Genomic DNA, 20,319 nt, shown 5'->3' with positions numbered 1-20,319 from the left:
ATTAATATTTAATAACAATAATTATTAATAACATTATACTTAAAAGCAAAATATAATAATAAATTTATAACAAATACTTATTAAATTAATTAAACAAGCATATATATTCATTACCTATGGCGCAGGCCTGCCGCGGGTACGCAGTACCCTGTTGTCGCAGTTCTGTGCCAACAGCGGGTACAGAGTACCCTTGTCGTCGCAGTGCCTGCGATGGCAGGTACTCTGCCACCCGTAGGGTCTATGGGGTACGGGTTCGTCCCTCCCAATTTAATCAATTTAAAAAAAAAAAAAAAAAAAAAACGTTTTCCCCAAAATGTTATCCAAATATAATTTTTTTTGATAAAAGATTTTATTTGCAAGGATTTGAAAATGTTCTTTGACTATAACGTTTTCAATAAATTTTTAATTGATAAGTAGGAGATGATTTCCAATCCAATGATTACTAAGTGTTCCATTTATTCTCATGAGAGATGGATTCATGTTGAATCACTACTCATGAAACATGGGTCATCGAGTTTGACTCAAAAATCACATAGTTAAATCCTGATATTCACATCACAAATTTTTAATTATTTATACAATCGAAAGAATTTATATATAAATTTAACAAGATCAAGCTCAAGTTTGAAACATGAATACAGTGTATCCTTTCTCCTTAAATTTAATTATTCATTCCTCCTAAGAAGATCCTATCCTAATAAAATTTCTTAGATCTACTGAAGAGAGCTATACGCATGTGGTGTTTTAATTTCCATACAGAAAAATTACATATTCACAATCGGGAATGCATACAACTGAAACGTTCATTTCAAGAATTCCTCATAAAGCATTCAGAAGACACGAAGAAGACAGCAAGTGGAAGAAGCGAAATAACATATGCAAAATCATGAGCGTCTACTTGGACACTGATGCTAATTCACTTTTCCTCAGAATCTACAAAGTAAGCCCCTTCTCCAACGTTTGCGGATCCACCAAAAAACGCACATCGAGCTACTAGGAGTGCCTGAATATAAGGACCTCTCAAGAAGCACCTAGAATGTCTCTAAAAACAACCAAAAGATAAGATAAGCGTTGACAACTAAGCACGAGCCTTTTCCAACCTTCTAGATGAGTCACAAGGTTGTAGACACCATGTGCTTAATTTGTGCGCTAACTCCTGCATTGTAGACACATGTGCATAAAAGAGGTGTGCATTCTCCTAGGTAGACTTATGACTTTTATTTTAATTTTTTTTTTTAATTATTATTATTATTAAATTTCTTTTATTTAATTAATTTTCCGTTTAATTATATAAAATAAAATATCAAAATATCATAATATTATATTAATTTTTTCCAAAATAATTAAATCATTAACTAAATCTTTAATTTAGACTTAATTAATAGAAGATTCATCAAAGACCTCCAAAATAAAATATGAAAATCCATCATAGAAAATCCATACAAAATCAATCTTAAGGGGTTAAAATCACGAATTACGTCATCTGACGCATTTGGAAGGTAAAACATCTCAGATACTTGTCCTACCTTCCTAGACAAATGGTTTAAGGGTTTAGGATTTGGATTTGAAAATTTATCTCCCCTCTCTTACTATTGAGGTAGTGCGATAGGGTACGCTCATCCTGACAATTCAGAGAAGTCGATACCCGGTATTTCCAACCTGCATAAAATCCATGCATGTACATACACTATATATATATATATATATATATATATATATATATATATATATATATATATATATATATATATATATATATATATATATATATATATATATATATATATATATATATATATATATATATATGCTAAGCTAAACAACCAATGGCAAGAAGTGGTGCATCGTGTAGATCCCGACTAGCAGGTGACTACGTCTCCCTTCCTTAACCACATCAGAAACGCCATACATAAAGAAGACAAACACGCACACCATACACATGCAGTATGGGGTAAGTATCCATAAGACAAGACATATAATAATCCATCTAGCGAAACATCATCAATAACTGAGAATAATGTAATAATCATCATGTATACATGAAATGTAGAGTCTAAGTAATCTCATCATATATTAACTGAATCTGTAACACAATATCTGATAGTCTCAAAATAATGCTACTAACCATCAACATAAAATTGGCCTAACAGAGTCCGGCAATGATAGCAACAATGTAACTAGAAAAATGTAAACTAGGGCAGGCACTACACAATTCTTATATAAGAATGGACGGGCTGGTGATCCAAAGGCTTGCAAAGGAGGCAAACCTTTTATAGCTTGGTGCTAAGACTGAAATGAATTTAAAATGTCGTTTGGGAGTGCAGTGAACCACCCCAACTTAGCACAAAGTGAGCACTATTAGTTGGGAGAAAGGACACCCTGAGAGAAAATGGGTTTACTAATTCTCTTGACCTTTTCAACGAACGCACCTCAATCAACCATGAAAGCCAAGCCTCTTGAAATTCTTATCTTTTAGAGTATTTTTTCAGAGAGCAGCCCATGTGAGGGTACCTACCTTTGGAAAGCAAAATTTATTATAACAATGGTGGATGGGAATAATAGCCCCATTGTGCTCCCAATCCCGAACCAACTCAATATACCTATCCTTTGCATTATTCTACCCCATCTTAGAGCCACACCAAAGCAATTCATACTCTCCTTTCTAAATACAATAACTCTGTTATCAAGGGCAGCCTTAAAAAGGTCAATTTCCTTTGTTGGGAAGTCCAAGGACAAAAAGTCCCTTCACTTCCAGCTGAGTGTCCAATCTTTTGAGGAGAAGAGGACATAGTCCTTTACTAAGTACCCCAAAGGTGCTTAAGTGTGCTCCAAATCTTTTCAACTTGTATTAGACTATCCAAGCTAGGGCATACAGACTATTCAACTTGTATCTTCCCATAACATGGCCTTATCAGCATCATGACTGTTCCAAGAAAGGAAGTCAGTCTACTGGTTTGCAGTTGTATAGAAATTTCCATATCCTTCAAACCCCTAGGAGGGTTAATGGTAGTAAGAATATTGGAAGGGTTATTTGCATTGAGATTTTTACTTTGTAGGATTTTAGCTCACTTCCTCTGGGGCTCTTTGAGCATGCACTAAACAAGCTTGGCTCCAAGAACCTTTTTTTGTAGCAACTGATTCCTAATCCCTACACCATCCTCCTTCAATTTACAAAATTTGCCCCAAGAGATTAATGCAATCTTACTTTTGTCATGTTCTCCTGCCAAAATAATTTTCTCATTTGCTGACTTAAGCTCTGACAGACCCTAGCAAGTAAAGCAAGACAAAATAATAAATAGATGGGGATAGCCGAGATGACTGCCTTTAACATAGTAATTCTACCTGCCCAAAAAACCACCTGCCCTTCCAAGAAAGCCAGTTTGGAGCTCATCTTTGCACTAAGATGATCCCTAATTTTGCCTGAATGTAGACCTTTAGGCAAGGGGAGCCCCAAAAAAGTGCAAGTCAGCTATGCTGCTTTGAATTGAAGAATCCTGATGATTTCTTGTTTCTTCTAAACCACAGTGTGGAAAAAAGACAATTTCTGATTTGTCTAATTTGCTTGTCTGAGGTCCTGGCATAATGGTTCAGAATAGAATTCAGTTGAAAAGCTACATTCTTTTTAGCTGCTCCAAAGAGCATAGTGTCATCCGCAAGATTTTGGCAAGAGAATGGAATTTCAGCTCTGCTTTTGCATAATGGGAGGGCTAGTTTCTCCTGTCTCCGATGGAATTCCTTCCTCTATTTTTCTCTTTTCCTTTTAGTGTTTAGCTCTTTTCCTCTATCTCTTTCTTTTGGGAGGGCTTCCCTTTGTTCATGGGTCTGTACTGTGGATTGTTTTTCCAAGATCCATTTTACCCACCCATAGTGGCCGAAATCTTTCTTGGAAATAAGCAGGCAAACTAAAAGATTAAGATTCATTAATTAATGAGGAAATATAGGTAAGGGTTATGAAAAATCAGAAAAAATTGCTGGAGAAGTTAAGAAACTGAAAAATCTTACAATTTATTGGAAAATCGCTACATTCTTTAATAAAATAGCCAAAATAAAAATAAAATCTGGTTGACTGATGAAATTAAATAATTACATTTTTTAAAAGATAAAATTGTAGGGGTTGGTGGCGATTAATTGGGATAAATTTCTGTGTTTCCTATGTACCCACCTAAGCTCTGCTTAAAGCTTTGACTTTCTCCCTGTGAGAGGATCCTATTGGAATTTGGTACCGTATCCTGCCAATTTGGGACAACAATTGATGAATTCTATCCATTGCATTATGTTTTCGGGCTCAGCTCAAGATTGGAAATTGCATTGTTGTATTGCTGTCTTCTTGAAAGTTAGTTACCTGTTTTCTGAATCCATCTTAGGCATTTAAGCAATCTGTATAATCTGAATAATTGTACTGTAAAGGTCTATCATTTAAATGCAAGTTCTACTCTGACTGTGATTTTGTTTGGATAGGTACTTCTGGTATCAGTAAATCTGTGAAAGGTCCAAATTCTTTTGAAGGGCTGAAAAGAAGTTTGGAGGATGGGGTACAGAGGAAATTAGAGATGTTCCATGAAGGGTTTGAAGGGCCACCATTACGTGTTCTGCCATTAGGAGGCCTTGGGGAAATAGGAATGAACTGTATGCTTATAGGTCACTATGATCGGTATATACTGGTTGATGCTGGCCTAATGTTTCCAGAGTAAGTACTGAGATATAAGTTGATAGATTTTTCATAAAAAATCTCATCATGAATCAAGCACTGTTATTTGAATGTTATCAGTGCTTTAATATATAATTATAAGGTGCACGACTGCTTTATCAGAGTAATTCAATAATTGCAGCACTTTCTTTTGTCCCCTTTGCTATACAGTTTTGTAATCATCCGAGTCACTTTGCTTTAAAATCTAACAGCTATAATGATTAAAATGTCTTATTTTTTATTTTGTTGACAACTAGCAAAATCTCTAAAGAGCTGCCATCTATTTCATGAAAGGCTTGCCATTGTTTGTAAGTTAGTGATTAATAAATGCGATTTCTCAACCTCTTATTTCCTGAACATTGCAGTGAAAGTTTCAAGCACTAAAAATGCCTTGAAGCTACTTTTGAGACCAATCGATGCTTTATCATCCATAATTAGTTAACTATCATTTGCTCTCTAATATTGGATGTAATTTAATTAAGTTAATTAGTTAAGTGGTTCTAATTATAGATAAGGGCTTCTTTAGTTAATTAATTTAATTACCAAATAAAAGGGGCCAATATGATAAAATAATAAATAATGTCAGCCTTTGATCTATTATGATTTTCTAGACATTTCGGAGCCCTTTACAGGGGGTAGCTAGGTAATGAGTTCAATTGTCAATCGATCATTTATCCATTGTTGTATTTACAGTTCCAGTGGGAATTGTCTCTCTTGTCTGCTGTTTTGGAGATGCAAAATCCTTTCTAGTACGACATTCACAGTTTCGGTGGTTAGTGGCCACCCTAGTATGCTCGTTTGCACAATTTAGAGACAAAAGTGTAATGTTCTGTTATGCTTCCGAGTAAGATTGTGTGCAAATTATTATCATCGACATTTCGGATCATACTCCCAATGAATATTAATTTCTGGAGCAAATATTAATTTGGGGAATTTAGCTACAATCTGAAAATATTGATATCCAATGTAGTCTATGTTCTGTCTAGTGAAGATTAATATGGATTTTGGCAATTGACTGAAATTCTGTGTGGCATCTCATAAAGTGTGGAGATCACAAATTGACATTTTCATATATATTAGCATCAACTCCATCACATCCCTGTGGTGTCTAAACATTACCACATCGGCCAATTGGGTCAGTAAATTAAGAAGACTCCTTGATTCAGATGAAGCGGGAATATTCATCATTGAGACAACCATACTTGGAGGATGGATCCATATATAACACATTGATTCGCTTATCTTTGAATGCACCAAGTTCTGATTTATATATTGGTGGGCACATGTGATACTAAAAGACAATATATCGCAACAGCAACATTTATTGTCGATAGGAATGAGCCAGACAGATTTGTCTTAGGAAGGAGCCAGACAGATCACCTGCACTTTGTTAATCGTCTCAGAAAATCGCAAAAAAATTAAAATAATAGAAGGCAAAACAGGGCAGCATACTAAAACCGGGCAGATCAGTATTTTAAGAGGATGACATGGAGCCTCCCAATAAGGGATCTGTGTTTTATGGTTCTCCTGATGCTCGTGAGGCATCAGATATTTCTAAGAGATGATAGATTGCAACTCCATAAACATGAGACAATTTGTAGAGTGCATGGGAAATCAGTTCAAAACATATTTGCTTAGAGCATTCTATATCCTGCATTGTGACCTCTGATATTCATTGTAACATAGATTAATCTTCTCTCGAAACCGGTTTTAGAATATAAGTTATTTGCACATTTTTCTTTATTTCTTGTTATGTATCTATCAGCATTTCAATATTGTAAGGGTTTGCTTTTCTTGAACTTTCATTTTTTTCATGTCAAGTAATTTGTGTCAGTTATTTTATATTGGTTATAAGAGTTTCTTTGCTAATTTTAGTACATGCAAAACAGTTATGATGAACTTGGGGTGCAGAGAATTTTGCCTGATACAACTTTCATCCAACGATGGAGGCACAAGATTGAAGCAGTTATTATAACACATGGGCATGAGGATCATATTGGTGCATTGCCTTGGGTAACATGCTTCTCTACATTTTTCTTTAAATAGAACATTGATTAAGTTTTTGTTGTGTACACCATAAATGCATGTTCCATTCTCATATCTTAGCTTACTTTATTCCTTGTTATATTTTCTGAAAAGTGTAATTGTTTTGCAAGTAATAGTTCAGGGCATCGTAAGTATGCCTAAATTCAGTTAAATTTGAACTTTTACTTCTTTCTTTATAAAAGGACTGATCTTTTTAAATGGGTGGGATTGGAGTTGGTCCTATTGACTAGCTCAATCTACAACGAAACAGAAGAAAGGAAAATGAAATGTAAATACAAGAAAACAAAAATAATACACTGCCATTAGTCTAAAATTCTAAATGGGGGCTAAAGGATTTTGAAATCCCCTTCTTTTACACTGTTGTTGGTGGGTTATAAATTTAAACCCCCATCTAATACACTGGTAGGACCTAGGAAAATGTCAGTGCCATTGGAGATTCAAGGTCTAGCAATTATTAAGAAATAAAAAAATGTAATCTAGAACAAACTTTTGCATGCTGAATTGAAAGAGCACTTCATATATGCAATAGATAGAACATTAGACCTTGTCATACCTCTGCCTCCATGATACTTAAGGACTCATATGTAAACAAAAAGATATTGAAATCACACTAGCTAATGGCTCAATCATGAACTTTAACTATACCCTCAAACTTGCAATCACTATTGGCAATTACACCTGTGTAATCACTTGCTTATCATGAAAATTGGGAATATTGATATGAGAAGTAGGAGATATTTTTCACAAGTCAAATTGTGATATTGCTATTAGGATTCAACTGTGTAGTTTTTTGAGTCGAACTCATTTTCCAATGTTTCATGAGTAGTGGTTTACTGAAGCCATCTCTCACGATAATGAATGGAACACTTAACACTCATTGGATCTAGGTGATGCTCACAGAGGTGAAGCACTAGGAATTCTCGAGAGGTCACCTATCCCAATGCTACTCTAGGTCGAGCATGCTTAACTACAGAGTTTTCTCCATTGGTAAACCCACTCTGCTTGCAACCCCATTTGCAAAAACTTCACCAAGTGTTGTGCCTTATGAACCATTCATTAGAAAGCCCCTTAAGCTCATCAATTGATTAGGTAGGAGATATTTTCTACAAGTCAAATTGTGGGAGATATTTACCATAGTTGAATCCTGATAGCGATATTAGAATTTGACTTTATGTGGGAAATTTCTCCTACTTATCAATTGATAAGCTTAAGGGGCTTTCTAATGAATGGTTCATAAGGCACAACACTTGGCAAAGGTTTTGCAAATGGGGTTGCAAGAAAAGTGGGTTTAACTATGGAGGAAGCTCTATAGTTAAGCGCGCTCGAGATGGAGTGGTATTGTGATGAGTGATCTCCTAGGAAGTCTTGATGCGTCACCTAGATCCAATGAGTGTGAAGTGTTCCATTCATCATCATGAGAGATGAGTTCAATGAATCACTACTTGTGATACATGGGTCAATGAGTTTGGTTGGAAAAATTACATAATTGAATCCTGATAACAATATCACAATATTAATATAATTGTTGCAGTTTAATGGATGAAACAAATTGGCAGTTTCAAACAAAACTTCAAGTGGCAAACCTTCCAATTCAAGGTACAAGGGGAAAAGTACATCTTGCAGGGATCACTAAACAATGAACCACCAAACAATCATTCTAAAGCTATCCCAAGGATCAGTAAACAATGAACCACCAAATGATCATTCTAAATCTATCGCAACGATCAGTAAACAATGAACTGCTAAACAAGCATTCTAAACCTATCACAAAAAGGAGAACCATGTAATGTTCCCATTTTAGTTCGTTCTTGTTCTGCAGTGAGGTTAGCCTATAATTGATCCTCGTAGGCTAATTATTGTGGATAGAGGGACTTCTAAGGCAGAGGCTCGATTATGAGAGGGTCTTGTCTTCTCCACAATTTTGTATGTTCCAGTTTGGTCTTCATTTGGCTTAGATTGGACTTCATTTGGGCTTAGTTTTGTGTACTAACTATTTATGGTAAGTCCTGTGATGATTGAGAGGAACCCTTTCTATTTTTGAAAAGTGCTTTTGGTCACATTGGGAAATCATAGGTTTGGCTCTTCAAGATGTTTCTGTGCTGAAGGAATTGTAAATTCCTCTCAGACTTACCTGCGCTTTGAATTGGTTAATCTCTGCAATCATATTTTGCCAACACCTAATCTTATCCAGAGGTTAAGAGTGCTTAAATTTGGTATCTAAATTGTGAGGAAGTTCACAAATCAGTATTAATTTGCATAGAGCTGGTAATGATATCAAATGCAGATCGTTGCCATTAGCTAAGCCTGTGTTTGATGCTTAAGATGACACCTTCTTTCTACAAGCAACGACAAGTATTTAGAGCCTGATATTTTAATTGTTAGGGGCAGTGTTTGATAGGGATAAGGCACATTGTCAGTATAAATTGCCTCAAATTAATGTTTCTCCAGCCTGGGCATTAATTTGAAATCATCTATGGAGAGTGGCATAAGAAACTGAGATATTATTAATACATGCGATCCAATCAGGATTTATCAGAATTTGTAATAAGTTAATTGAATAACAGTATTACATTTTGAATGAGAAGGATTGAAACTAGCTTGCATGCCAAATGTTTGTGAAAATGTCTGTTGGCTGTAGATGCACATTTTACATGTAAAACTCATATGTTAGCATTCAAAAGTTAAAAAAGATTGCCTTTGTATTCTAGCTCTTTGGATATTTTTGTAATCATTTGCAAACATTTAAACTTCATTTGAAAACATTACAAGCAAGCAAAAACTATCTGAAAATAAAAGACAGCGAGATACAGCTTGCAAGCAAAGTGTTTAACAAAATGTCAAACATTTGAAAAGTAAGGCCATTTGGTGTTTGTCAGAGTTAGAACAGCAGGGTTCTTACAAACCAGACCAATTTCATACCTGGTCAATCTCATAAATAGAGCAACTTCGTGTGCTTTCTCCTAGTTTAAAGAGGGTGTACTAAGGCAAAATCACATTCGCTCACAAAGGGAAAATATAACACATCAACCTGCTGTTCAAATCTTTATGAAGAAAGGTGGAGTTAGATACGGTCTCAATTACAAATGTATTTAGCAAGGAGATAATAATCAAATGCTTGTGGGTACACATTTTGAAAGAGGAAACATTGTGATGTCCCTAATTTCAAACTACTTGCATTCTTCATGAACAAAGTAAATATTGTGACGAGGGGTGGCAGATCTTGTCACTTGTACAAAATTGTATAATATATCTAGGAGTAAGTGAACTATAGCAAGGTTCCTGATTATACGATGATTGATGCACTTAGATCATTAGGACATCAGAAATCTATGCAATCAGGATTTTTATTATACTATCTAAGGTGATCAATCATTTGATCACTCTTAAATGGTACCACAACCATGTTGACTTTGTCATATCCCTTCGAATTGCCTTAATTTAACAGTCGAATCATAATTGTGTCCTTGATGGTTTCTAGTTTTAATTAAACAGTGTTTTTGCATAATTGTGTCGTAGATGGTTTCTAGTTTTAATTAAATAGTGGTTTTGCATAGATGTGCCCTAGATGGTTTTTGGTTGTAATTAAACAATGGTTTTGCATAATTGTGCCCTAGATGGTTTCTGGTTTTATTTTAACAGTTTTGCATAGTTGTGCCTTGATGGTTTCTGGTTTTAATTAGAAAGTGGGTTTGAATTATATGCATAGATGATAATTGCCCCTTACCTATTTATGACAGATTGGATTCTATAAATAAATATTGATTTATGCAATCAAATGTATTTGGACTAGATGTAAATGTTAATTTTATGTTAAGAATATATGATGATATTACAAAGCCATGATGATTGATTGACCACCTTGTTTGGCAAGTGGATGCAGGATCTGCTTTGCCTCTAAGGAAAAAGGTGGAAGAGGTATCATTAGGAAAAGAGAAAAGGAATATTGTTAAGGCCAATGATAGATTGATTTCAGAGGACTGCTACGTATATACTTAATTCAAGTTTCCCGTCAACCTAGGTCCTTAGTGGGATTTTGGGATAGGTGTGTCTACTTTTACCTTCATTCACTTTAGGAACCATGGAGTCAATAGACGACAATGCCTCCGACTTGCACCATTTAGGCCTTGTGTATCTTGGTATGTTTTGGATATCTTGTATTGGCATTCCTTATTAGTACCATAATATCAATTTAACTAAGTGGTGATATAAACATACATATGTACATATAGCCACCGTATAGTATGCAGTTATACATGTGTAGATGATGGGGTCGATGTTACGTTATCTACACGTGTAAACATAATATGTGCACATGTTAGATATTATGACTATGCATACATGTGTCTATATGTCATCTCTTGGTAAGAGATCAAATGCCTTATGTGTAATTACACTATAAACAATTGATATTTCAAATGCGGTTATCAATATGAAAGACGATTGACACACTTAATCTAGTAACTTGGTATTAATATTTTATCAACCAAATGTTTAATTAAATAGAACTATTTGAGCAAATGTTCACCAAACTCACAACAATCTCGTGGCATTAGATTGAACTTATGGAAACTTATATCCACTTTCCATTTTGAATGGAGACTTGCTTTATCTAACTTTTAATTAAATCTTTGTTGGCAGCGAATTACATCTTGATCGACCTTGGCAGCCATTATTGGACGACTTCTTTAGCCAAAAGAAAATGGCTTGCTAGTGCTCGACGTCTTGCATGAGTCGATGTTAGCGGACCTTGCAACATTTGTGAAACTTGCTTATATGCATGTCTTGTTGTGCTGGCATGGAAGGCATTTAGGAACGAAAGTTTATATCTATAAATTATGCAAAAAAATGGATAAGTGGGAACTACTGGAAGCCACAATGTGAAGGTGATGAATGGTAGAGCCAAAGCTCACCCTCCCAAAAAAGAGGTGCTAAGTGGAGAAGTTAGGTTGGAAGGAGCATAATAAGAGGACATGGGCTCTATCATTATAATGCCATGATAATAGACTGACTACCTTGTAGATTAGTATGTGGTGGTATCAAGGAATGCCAATACGAGATATCAAGAACATACCAAGATACACAAGGCCTAAATGGCGCAAGTCCAAGGCATTGCTGTCTGTTGACTCCATGGCTCCCAAATTGAATGAAGGTAAAAGTGGACACTCCTATCCCAAAATCCCACTAAGGATCTAAGCTGCCAGGTAACTTAGTAAATTCTAGTTAGTACATACTAGTCCTCTAAAATCAATCCATCATTGACGTTAACCATATTCCTTTTTGCCTTTTCTAATGATACCTTTTAGCCCCTTTTTCCTCGGAGGCCAAGCCGATTTTGTATCCACTTGCCAAAACAAGTTAGTCGGTCTATTAACATGGCATCATAATATCATCATATATTCCTAACATAAAATTAACAATTATATCTATTCTAGATACATTTGATTGCACAAATCAAAATATATTGATAGAATCCAATGCGTCGTAATATAGGTAAGGAGCAATTATCATTTATGGCTTGTATATTTTCAAAACCACTGTTTAATTAAAGCCAAAAACCATCTAGGGCACAATTGTGCAAAACCACTATTTAATTAAAACCAGTAACCATTTGGGGCACAATCATGCAAAAACACTAATTAATTAAAACTAGAAACCATCTAGAGTACAATTATGCAAAATCATTGTTTAATTAAAACCATTAACCATCTAGGGCACAATTATGCTAACTGCTGTTTAATTAAAACCAGAAACCATCTAGGACACAATTATGCAAAACCGCTGCTTGATTAAATCCAGAAACCAACTAGGGCACAATTATGGTTCAACTATTAAATTAAGGCAATCAAGAGGGATTTGACAAACGTCATGAAAGGCCAGTGACATGATTGTTGGCTAGGCCCACCCATCATCATGTAACCAACATTCATGATTGCATAAGAAGCTATAGAATTGCACTCATATTCATTTCACTTCACATGTTTCATGCTGACCATACATCTACCATTTTGTATATATCACTTTCCAAATTATAGTGTTACCACTGCCTGGTAATGATGCTCATATTTCACATGTATTGATAACCATGCTAATCATTATGTTTTCCTATTAGCTGATAGGCTATAAAAGTCATAAATCGGATGTAAGTTAATATTTGGAGTGACTAAGTTAAGTTGACAATTTGAATATCATGATTGACTAATCAAGTCGATTAGTATAACCAAGAAATTACATGAAGAGGTATATTTTGCATAATAAATTGATTTAGGATTGAAGAGGTATTGAGTGGAAATATACATCTCTTCAACCAACGAGATGCAACCATTCGATGATTCCAAGATATAAGATGGAGTTCGATGTAATATCCCAACCCTCAGAATTGTAGAAAATTCAGAACTCATCCAGTGACATTTTCACGAACAGTTTGTGTGTAAGCTCAAAATGAATGTTCTGATATCACTGTGATTTTCCAGTTGGGACTATTATAAAAACCGATGGTATACTGACAAAACAAATGGTATGCAAATGTCCAAGATAAGAAAAGAAAAGATAATAATATTAATGTCCAACAAAAAACCATAAAGGTTTATGGGACTGAGCATACAAACAGAAGAGCCAACAACAGCTGGATCACCTAAACAAGACAAAAGATCAAGACAAGGCAAGGACTAAGAATCCTTCCTTGGTACAAAGTAGTCAGTCATAGAAGGATATAACCATGGACGATTCAAAGTCATTGACTGTCACCGAGATCCGCTGGAGGAGTGCCGCTGCCTGGAAAGACTGGTACAATGTTTGACTGATTTGGAAGGAGTGATGCTGGAAGGCCTTTTCACACCCTGTGATAGAGACAAGGGGGAGAAAAAGGTGTTGATGAGCTGGTCAGAGGTGTGGTCCTGATATGTGGTTGGCGGAAGGGTATGCTCATGAAGTTGGGTTGCCTCCCAAAGATAAAGTGCAAGACATCGTTGATTGACATAACTGAAGAACTTTGAAACAGAGAAACAATCCCTGAAAAGACAATAAAATCTCCCTCTGATCTCATAGTAAATAGGGCAACGAAATAAGAAATGGGTCTTAGTTGCAACCTCCTCCAAAGTGCACAATCTACAGACTTGATCCTCTCTGTCCATATGGTGATCGGTCTAGACTCGAAGCCGATGAGAACCAACTCTGAAGGAGCCCAAAGAGAATTAAAGGGCGTGACACCAACACCGATAGAGATAAGGACACACAATAATACCATTTTGAATCTTAAGAAAATGCTCAGCATAAAATGCCATCTTAGGGCATAATCCCAGGAGGATTACTCCAAGTAGTGATAATGTACTGTCTGTAGTTATCCTATCTAACATTCTCATTCAACTTCTGACGAGAGGGGAGGAGATGAGTAGGAGCATCTAGCAAGAATTGGTATAGAGGGAGACGATCAATGTCAATCCCGATCCAACCCAACAAAGAGGTGGCTAGGTGTAATGTCCCCTATTGTATCTGGTTGTGTCTATCGATTCTCGTTGTTAAACCCTAAAGAATACTTAACCCTTGTCTTGACTCTTAAATACTTATTGCTTAAACTTCTTTGGAGATTCTTAGATCTTTGCCTGTATCTACAGGGAATAAGATGAATTCCCCTTGATCCCTTGGTCAGTGCGAATAGGGTTGTGTGCTAATATCTATAACTATATCCACTTGCTATTGAGTATTGAGAAAACTCTCTGGTCTTGTTATTTTTGGGCTCGATAGGTATCATATGATTGGTTTTGTAATTGGACTGGGGACTGTCTATTTCCAATCTGTATCTCTTCTATTATAATTACTTGTATGCGTTGATGAATGTATTGACTTCTGATGCTTAAGACATTTGCTAAATATTGGTTCTGCCCGACCCTTACTCGATGGTCTACCCTTCCATGTGGGTGGAATGTAAGCTGTAACACACTGCCACTTCCTTGTTACTGCCTTTGCACGTGGTTTAACGGTGATGTGATCGACTATCCTTCCGTCACTACTACTACACGGTTAATGCCTTAAATCTGATTGCATGTCCTTGGTTTGGTCCACGTTAACCCTGCGATATAACTTGCACTTGCGTCATTTGCACTTGCAAAGATTTCTATCTTGTCCTTCCCGCTACGTTTATGCTCCTCCCCTTTCCCTTAGGAACCATTCTCTATTTATATCTGTCTTTGTAAGGGGGTGGCTATTGGAATTGACGCCTGGTCAATAATGGTGTGACTGTCCATATTGTAGCATAATGACAATGCTCATATTTGACTCTGACATGGAGGGTCATGGACTTATGTTATAGCCATTCAATTGTATGAGATTGTAGGTGACGTATAAAACTCAAAAGAGAGACGTGTGGGTTCAAACCCTTCATAGTTCTCTAGTGTATTCTCCATATAGACTAATTGGTTTATAGTCATCGACTATCGGTGATTTCATTTAATCAATTGGTAATGTTTTTTTTTTTCGATAATTATATCTAATTAATAACAGATGATGGTATTCGAGTTATCTATTATTATCATTCCTCCATATAAGATTTATAGTCATTTATTAAATATATTATTTTGCTGATATTATTAATAATAACAATATATTCAATTTAATAATCAGCTATATTATAATTAGTATAATTTAGTTATTATTTCTATTATTTTTATCATTATTATTATTATTTCTTTCTTTCTTTATTTAATGTTTTATCATTATATAATATTATATCCATTTGATACAGGATAACAATAAATGATATATATTTATATTTGTTTATTTTACTTTATCAATGCACTCATAAATATAAATTATATTTATTGATTTATTTATCTCATATTAACTTTATTATTATAAAAAAATGATCTTGGAAATGGGGGGCATTACGTCCACCCTTCCCAAAATTGCTTGTGCTCAAGCAATTCAATATTCTCTCCTTAAGATTTGATCATCCGTCCTGCAACAACAATGTTAAATTGGGATTAGCTAGTTTTAAACATAAATTTAAGTATCACAAGATTGGATTTTTAAAGTACTAAGATCAATTTAAGAGAGGAGCTTATCTTTATATACTGTGAGCTTCACGATCCTTCCTTGTTGTTCTTTGACTCATGGCAAGTCTTGGTTAGTAATCCTCATAAGTATTGGTAGAGACTTTATCTCTTCCAAATCCTTATGGATATCCTTTTTTTCTTTTCTTCAAAATCCTTAAGGAAGACTTTATCTTTCCTTTAGGCCTCAATGAGTATCCTTTTGTGAAGTACTCATCTCTATGATCCCTAGGAGGGACTTTATGTCACCTGAGGTCACTAGGGATATTCCTTTAGAATTATCCCTCTCTATTTAATCCTTAGGAGAGACTTTATCTCATCCTAAGGCCTCTATGGGTATCCCTTTAGGATTACCCATCTCTATGATCCTTGGGAAAGACTTTAACTCTCCCTAAGGCCTCTATGGATATCCCTTTAGGATAATCTCTCTTATAATCCTTAGGAGAGACTTTATCTCATCCTAAGGTTTCCAAAAGTGCATGATCTTTACTACTGAATATTTGTATTCATATGTTTATTACAAATTCTAATAATCAATTACTTGTTTTTACTTGTCAATCCAAAAGAAACATGTATGAATACTAACTAAAAGTCAATAATTTCTTATCCTCTCTAATATTGATTACTAATTCCACTCTCTAATTCATGCATCAAGTGGAATTTCTTCAAAAGACCATTGCTTTTTTCCTTCATTTTGTGCTTGGATACTATTTAGATTTCTCGGATCATGTCTTGCTTTCTTATGCAATTCTTCTATTTCTCTCTCGGATGTTGCTTCTATTCTATTAATTTGATTCCTTTTTCTACACTTGTGACCTGATGCCCATGGTTCTCTACACCTAAAGCATAAGCCTTTCTTCATTACATCCTCTTTTTGCTTGAGAGCATCCTTCCCTTGGCATTGGTGCCCAACAGTCCACGGTCCTTTGCAAAAATAATATTTCTTTTCTTTATGATCGCTTCTTGAGTTATTATCTCTATGTTCTATCTTTGCTGAAGAATTCTTAGATCTTTCCTTTAAAGGATTTGATTCTACCATTTTTGCTTTTCTAATGGCTTCTTCCAAGTTTTGTGGTTCATGTGGTTTAACAGAGTGCCTGTGTAACAACTTGCTTGTTCTATTATTTTAATGTCTATTTCTTCCTGTAATTTTGTCAAACAATTGTCTTGCAACTAAATTTCTTATAGTTTTCAGCTTGATGTTGATCAATGGTTTCTCAAGATTGTTTGTGTTTCATATGAGATGCAAATAGGAGGCAACATAGAACCATATGCAACTAATAACAATGACCATTCATTTATTTCTTGTTTCAGATTATCAGGAAATTACAACTACCATAACAATCATATCTTCTAATTAAACTCAATGCATTATATCAACTATAAAGTTCAATGATGGTCCATACCCATTGCAGTTACAGCAGTGTTAATAGTTCTGAAATTGCTACAGTAACTTGCAGCTACAGTGATCCGGACTGCGACAGTAACTTGCTGCTATAGTAACTCGCTACTACAGTACTGCGCTACAGTGATTCGGGCTGCTACAGTAACTCGCTACTACAGTACCGCGCTACAATGATTCGGGCTGCTACAGTAACTTGCTGCTACAGTGATTCAGATTGCTACAGTAACTCGTTGCTACAGTGATTCCGACTGCTACAGTAACGTGCTGCTACAGTGATTTCGACTGCTGCATTAATTTGCTGCTACAGTGATTCCGACTGCTACAGTAACTCGCTGCTACAGTACCGCGCGACAAGAACTTGCTGTTACCATGTTGAATCTCAAGACCAATACTTTCAATGGCGTCAAGATTTCCAGCTTGAAGGGATTTCGTCCTTCAAACTATTGAGATATAATCTCCAAAATATTAGCCAATTTCTTTGATATTTCCAAGCATGCAAAAAAGAAGCTCTTCCATTTCTTTTATAGTGTTCTCACAAGAGCTCAATCCTTCGTTTTCTCAATGTGGAATAAAACATAACTCCCTTTATGTAACTTATGTCTCCAATGTGTTATAAAATAAAGGGGACTCTTTTAATTTAAATATTTCTCACAAACTATAGTCTATGCATTAATAAAATTAAATATTTAAATTTAATTTTATAAATTAGCTTTATCAATGCATAACAAATCTTATCAATGATAAACAAGTCTTCTTGTCGATTTTAAACAATTACCATCGACATACCGTTGCCATTGGATGTTCGACCATATCCAAGATGACTTACTATAAATAGTAAGTATGCCCAAAGTTGCCTCAAAACCCCTCAGAAAGACCTGCAACTGAAACTATCTAGGTCAAATGGCCTCTAAGTCCTTTTAATGTCCTAGTTAGCCTACGGGACTGTGGGGAAATAGGCTAACGACAACATCATGCTATGAATGCTAAAAAGGGGACATTACAGCCTGGTGGAGTCTTTCAATCCTTCCATAAATATATGAGTAAGTCTCTTTTGGGAAAGGTCTGGAACCATAACTGATAATTCCTAGAATTTGCGAGCATAGTCTTCCATTGTTCCAGTTTGTTTGAGTTGAGTTAGTTTTTGGAAATACCATTCAATGTCCTTATCATCAAATCTATTCATGAGCTTTAGGGAGAATTCTTCATAGGATTTTATATCTTTATGTCCCAATGAGATACGCCCATGGGTCCACCAATCATGTGCTGCTCCCTCTAGATGCACTATAGAAAATTGCAATGTATCTTCTTCCGTCATGGGGTTTAGAATAAAAAATGTGTTTAATTTTTCTAACCATTGGTGTGGTGTAATCTTCTCTGAACCATCATAATGTGGAAGCTTAATTTTGTTAATTTTATGCTTGAGTTCTTCATTTACCGTCCTTCTAGACGTCTCCCTTCGTTTATCCTCACAAAATTCTCTAAATGATATCTCTTCTCTAATGGTGGGTTCTAGAGCTGTGTATGCCCTTGCAATTTCTTTTGTACTAGTCAAGGGTTGCTCAACCCCTTCCTCCTCTCGTAGATTTACTTTTCTAGGTAGGAATGTAGGTTGGGGCAGGCTGGAGTTTGAAGTTAGATTGTTATTTTCAGAATGGACTGAATTAGTTTCTCTTCCTATGTTAGGTTGATTTCTCAAATTATTGATCGAGTTTCCCATGTTCTGTAATGCTTGTAGGAGGGCTTGATTTGATTTCTCCATTTGATTCAATATAGTTTGGTTGGTCTGGTGGGTTTGCTCCATATATGTTCTCACTTCATTAGCCAAGTCGTTCATTGTAGTTTTATTGGTCCTTTTGTAACTTTCCATAAGCCTTCACTCACAGGATGGCAGGATTATGCTCTGATACCACTGTAATGTCCCTTGCTGTATCCGGTTGTGTCTCCCAATTCTCGTTGTTAAACCCTAAAGAATACTTAACCCTTGTCTTGACTCTTAAATACTTATTGCTTAAACTTCTTTGGAGATTCTTAGATCTCTGCTTGTATCTACAGGGAATAAGATGAATTCCCCTTGATCCCTTAGTCAGTGCAAATAGGGTCGTGTGCTAATATCTATAACTATATCCACTTGCTATTGAGTATTGAGAAAACTCTCTGGTCTTGTTATTTTTAGGCTCAATAGGTATCATATGATTGGTTTTGTAATTGGACTGGGGACTATCTATCTCCAATCTGTATCCCATCTATTATAATTACTTGTATGCGTTGATGAATGTATTGACTTTTGATGCTTAAGATGTTTTCTTAATATTGGTTCTGCTCGACCCTTACTCGATGGTCTGTCCTTCCATGTGGGTGGAATGTAAGCTGTAACACACTGCCACTTCCTTGTTACTGCCTTTGCACGTGGTTTAACGGTGATGTGATCGACTATCCTCCTGTTACTGCTACTGCACATGGTTAATGCCTTAGACCTGATTGCATGTCCTTGGTTCGGTCCACATCAACCCTGCGATATAACTTGCACTTGCGTCATTTGCACTTGCAGAGATTTCTATCTTGTCCTTCCCGCCATGTTTATGCTCCTCCCCTTTCCCTCAGGAACCATTCTCTATTTATATTTGTCTTTGTAAGGGGGTGGCTATTGGAATCGATGCCTAGTCAATAATGGTGTGACTGTCCATATTGTAGCATGCTGACGATGCTCGTATTTGACTCTGACATGGAGGGTCATGGACCTATGTTATAGCCATTCAATTGTATGAGATCCCAGGTGACGTATAAAACCCAGAAGAGAGACGCGTGGGTTCAAACCCTTCATAGTTCTCTAGTGTATTCTCCATATAGACTAATTGGTTCATAGTCTTTGACTATCGGTGATTTCATTTAATCAATTGGTAATGTTTTTGTTTTCTGATAATTGTATCTAATTAATAACAAATGATGGTATTCGAGTTATCTATTATTGTCATTCCTCAATATAAGATTTATATTGTCATTTATTAAATATATTATTTTGTTGATATTATTAATAATAGCAATATATTCAATTTAATAATTAGCTATATTATAATTAGTATAATTTAGTTATTATTTCTATTATTTTTATCATTATTATTATTATATATTTAATTATT

The 20,319-nt window shown here is 35.4% G+C and overlaps 1 pseudogene across 1 annotated transcript in view; it reads left to right on the top strand.

The window, feature by feature from the left end:
- LOC149560554 (ribonuclease J-like) overlaps positions 1 to 20,319 on the top strand; it is a 314,963-nt pseudogene that overhangs the window by 20,548 nt on the left and 274,096 nt on the right. The window contains exons 3-4 of the transcript XR_016363705.1: positions 4,459 to 4,687; positions 6,577 to 6,700. The product of XR_016363705.1 is annotated as a ribonuclease J-like (transcript). The remainder of the gene's footprint in view (positions 1 to 4,458; positions 4,688 to 6,576; positions 6,701 to 20,319) is intronic.

The sequence above is a fragment of the Cupressus sempervirens genome, chromosome 4 (genome assembly GCF_028749045.1).
Source record: "Cupressus sempervirens isolate cs-2001-9-10 chromosome 4, ASM2874904v1, whole genome shotgun sequence".
Classification (NCBI taxonomy): domain Eukaryota; kingdom Viridiplantae; phylum Streptophyta; class Pinopsida; order Cupressales; family Cupressaceae; genus Cupressus; species Cupressus sempervirens.
This window is presented reverse-complemented; position numbering and strand designations above follow the sequence as displayed.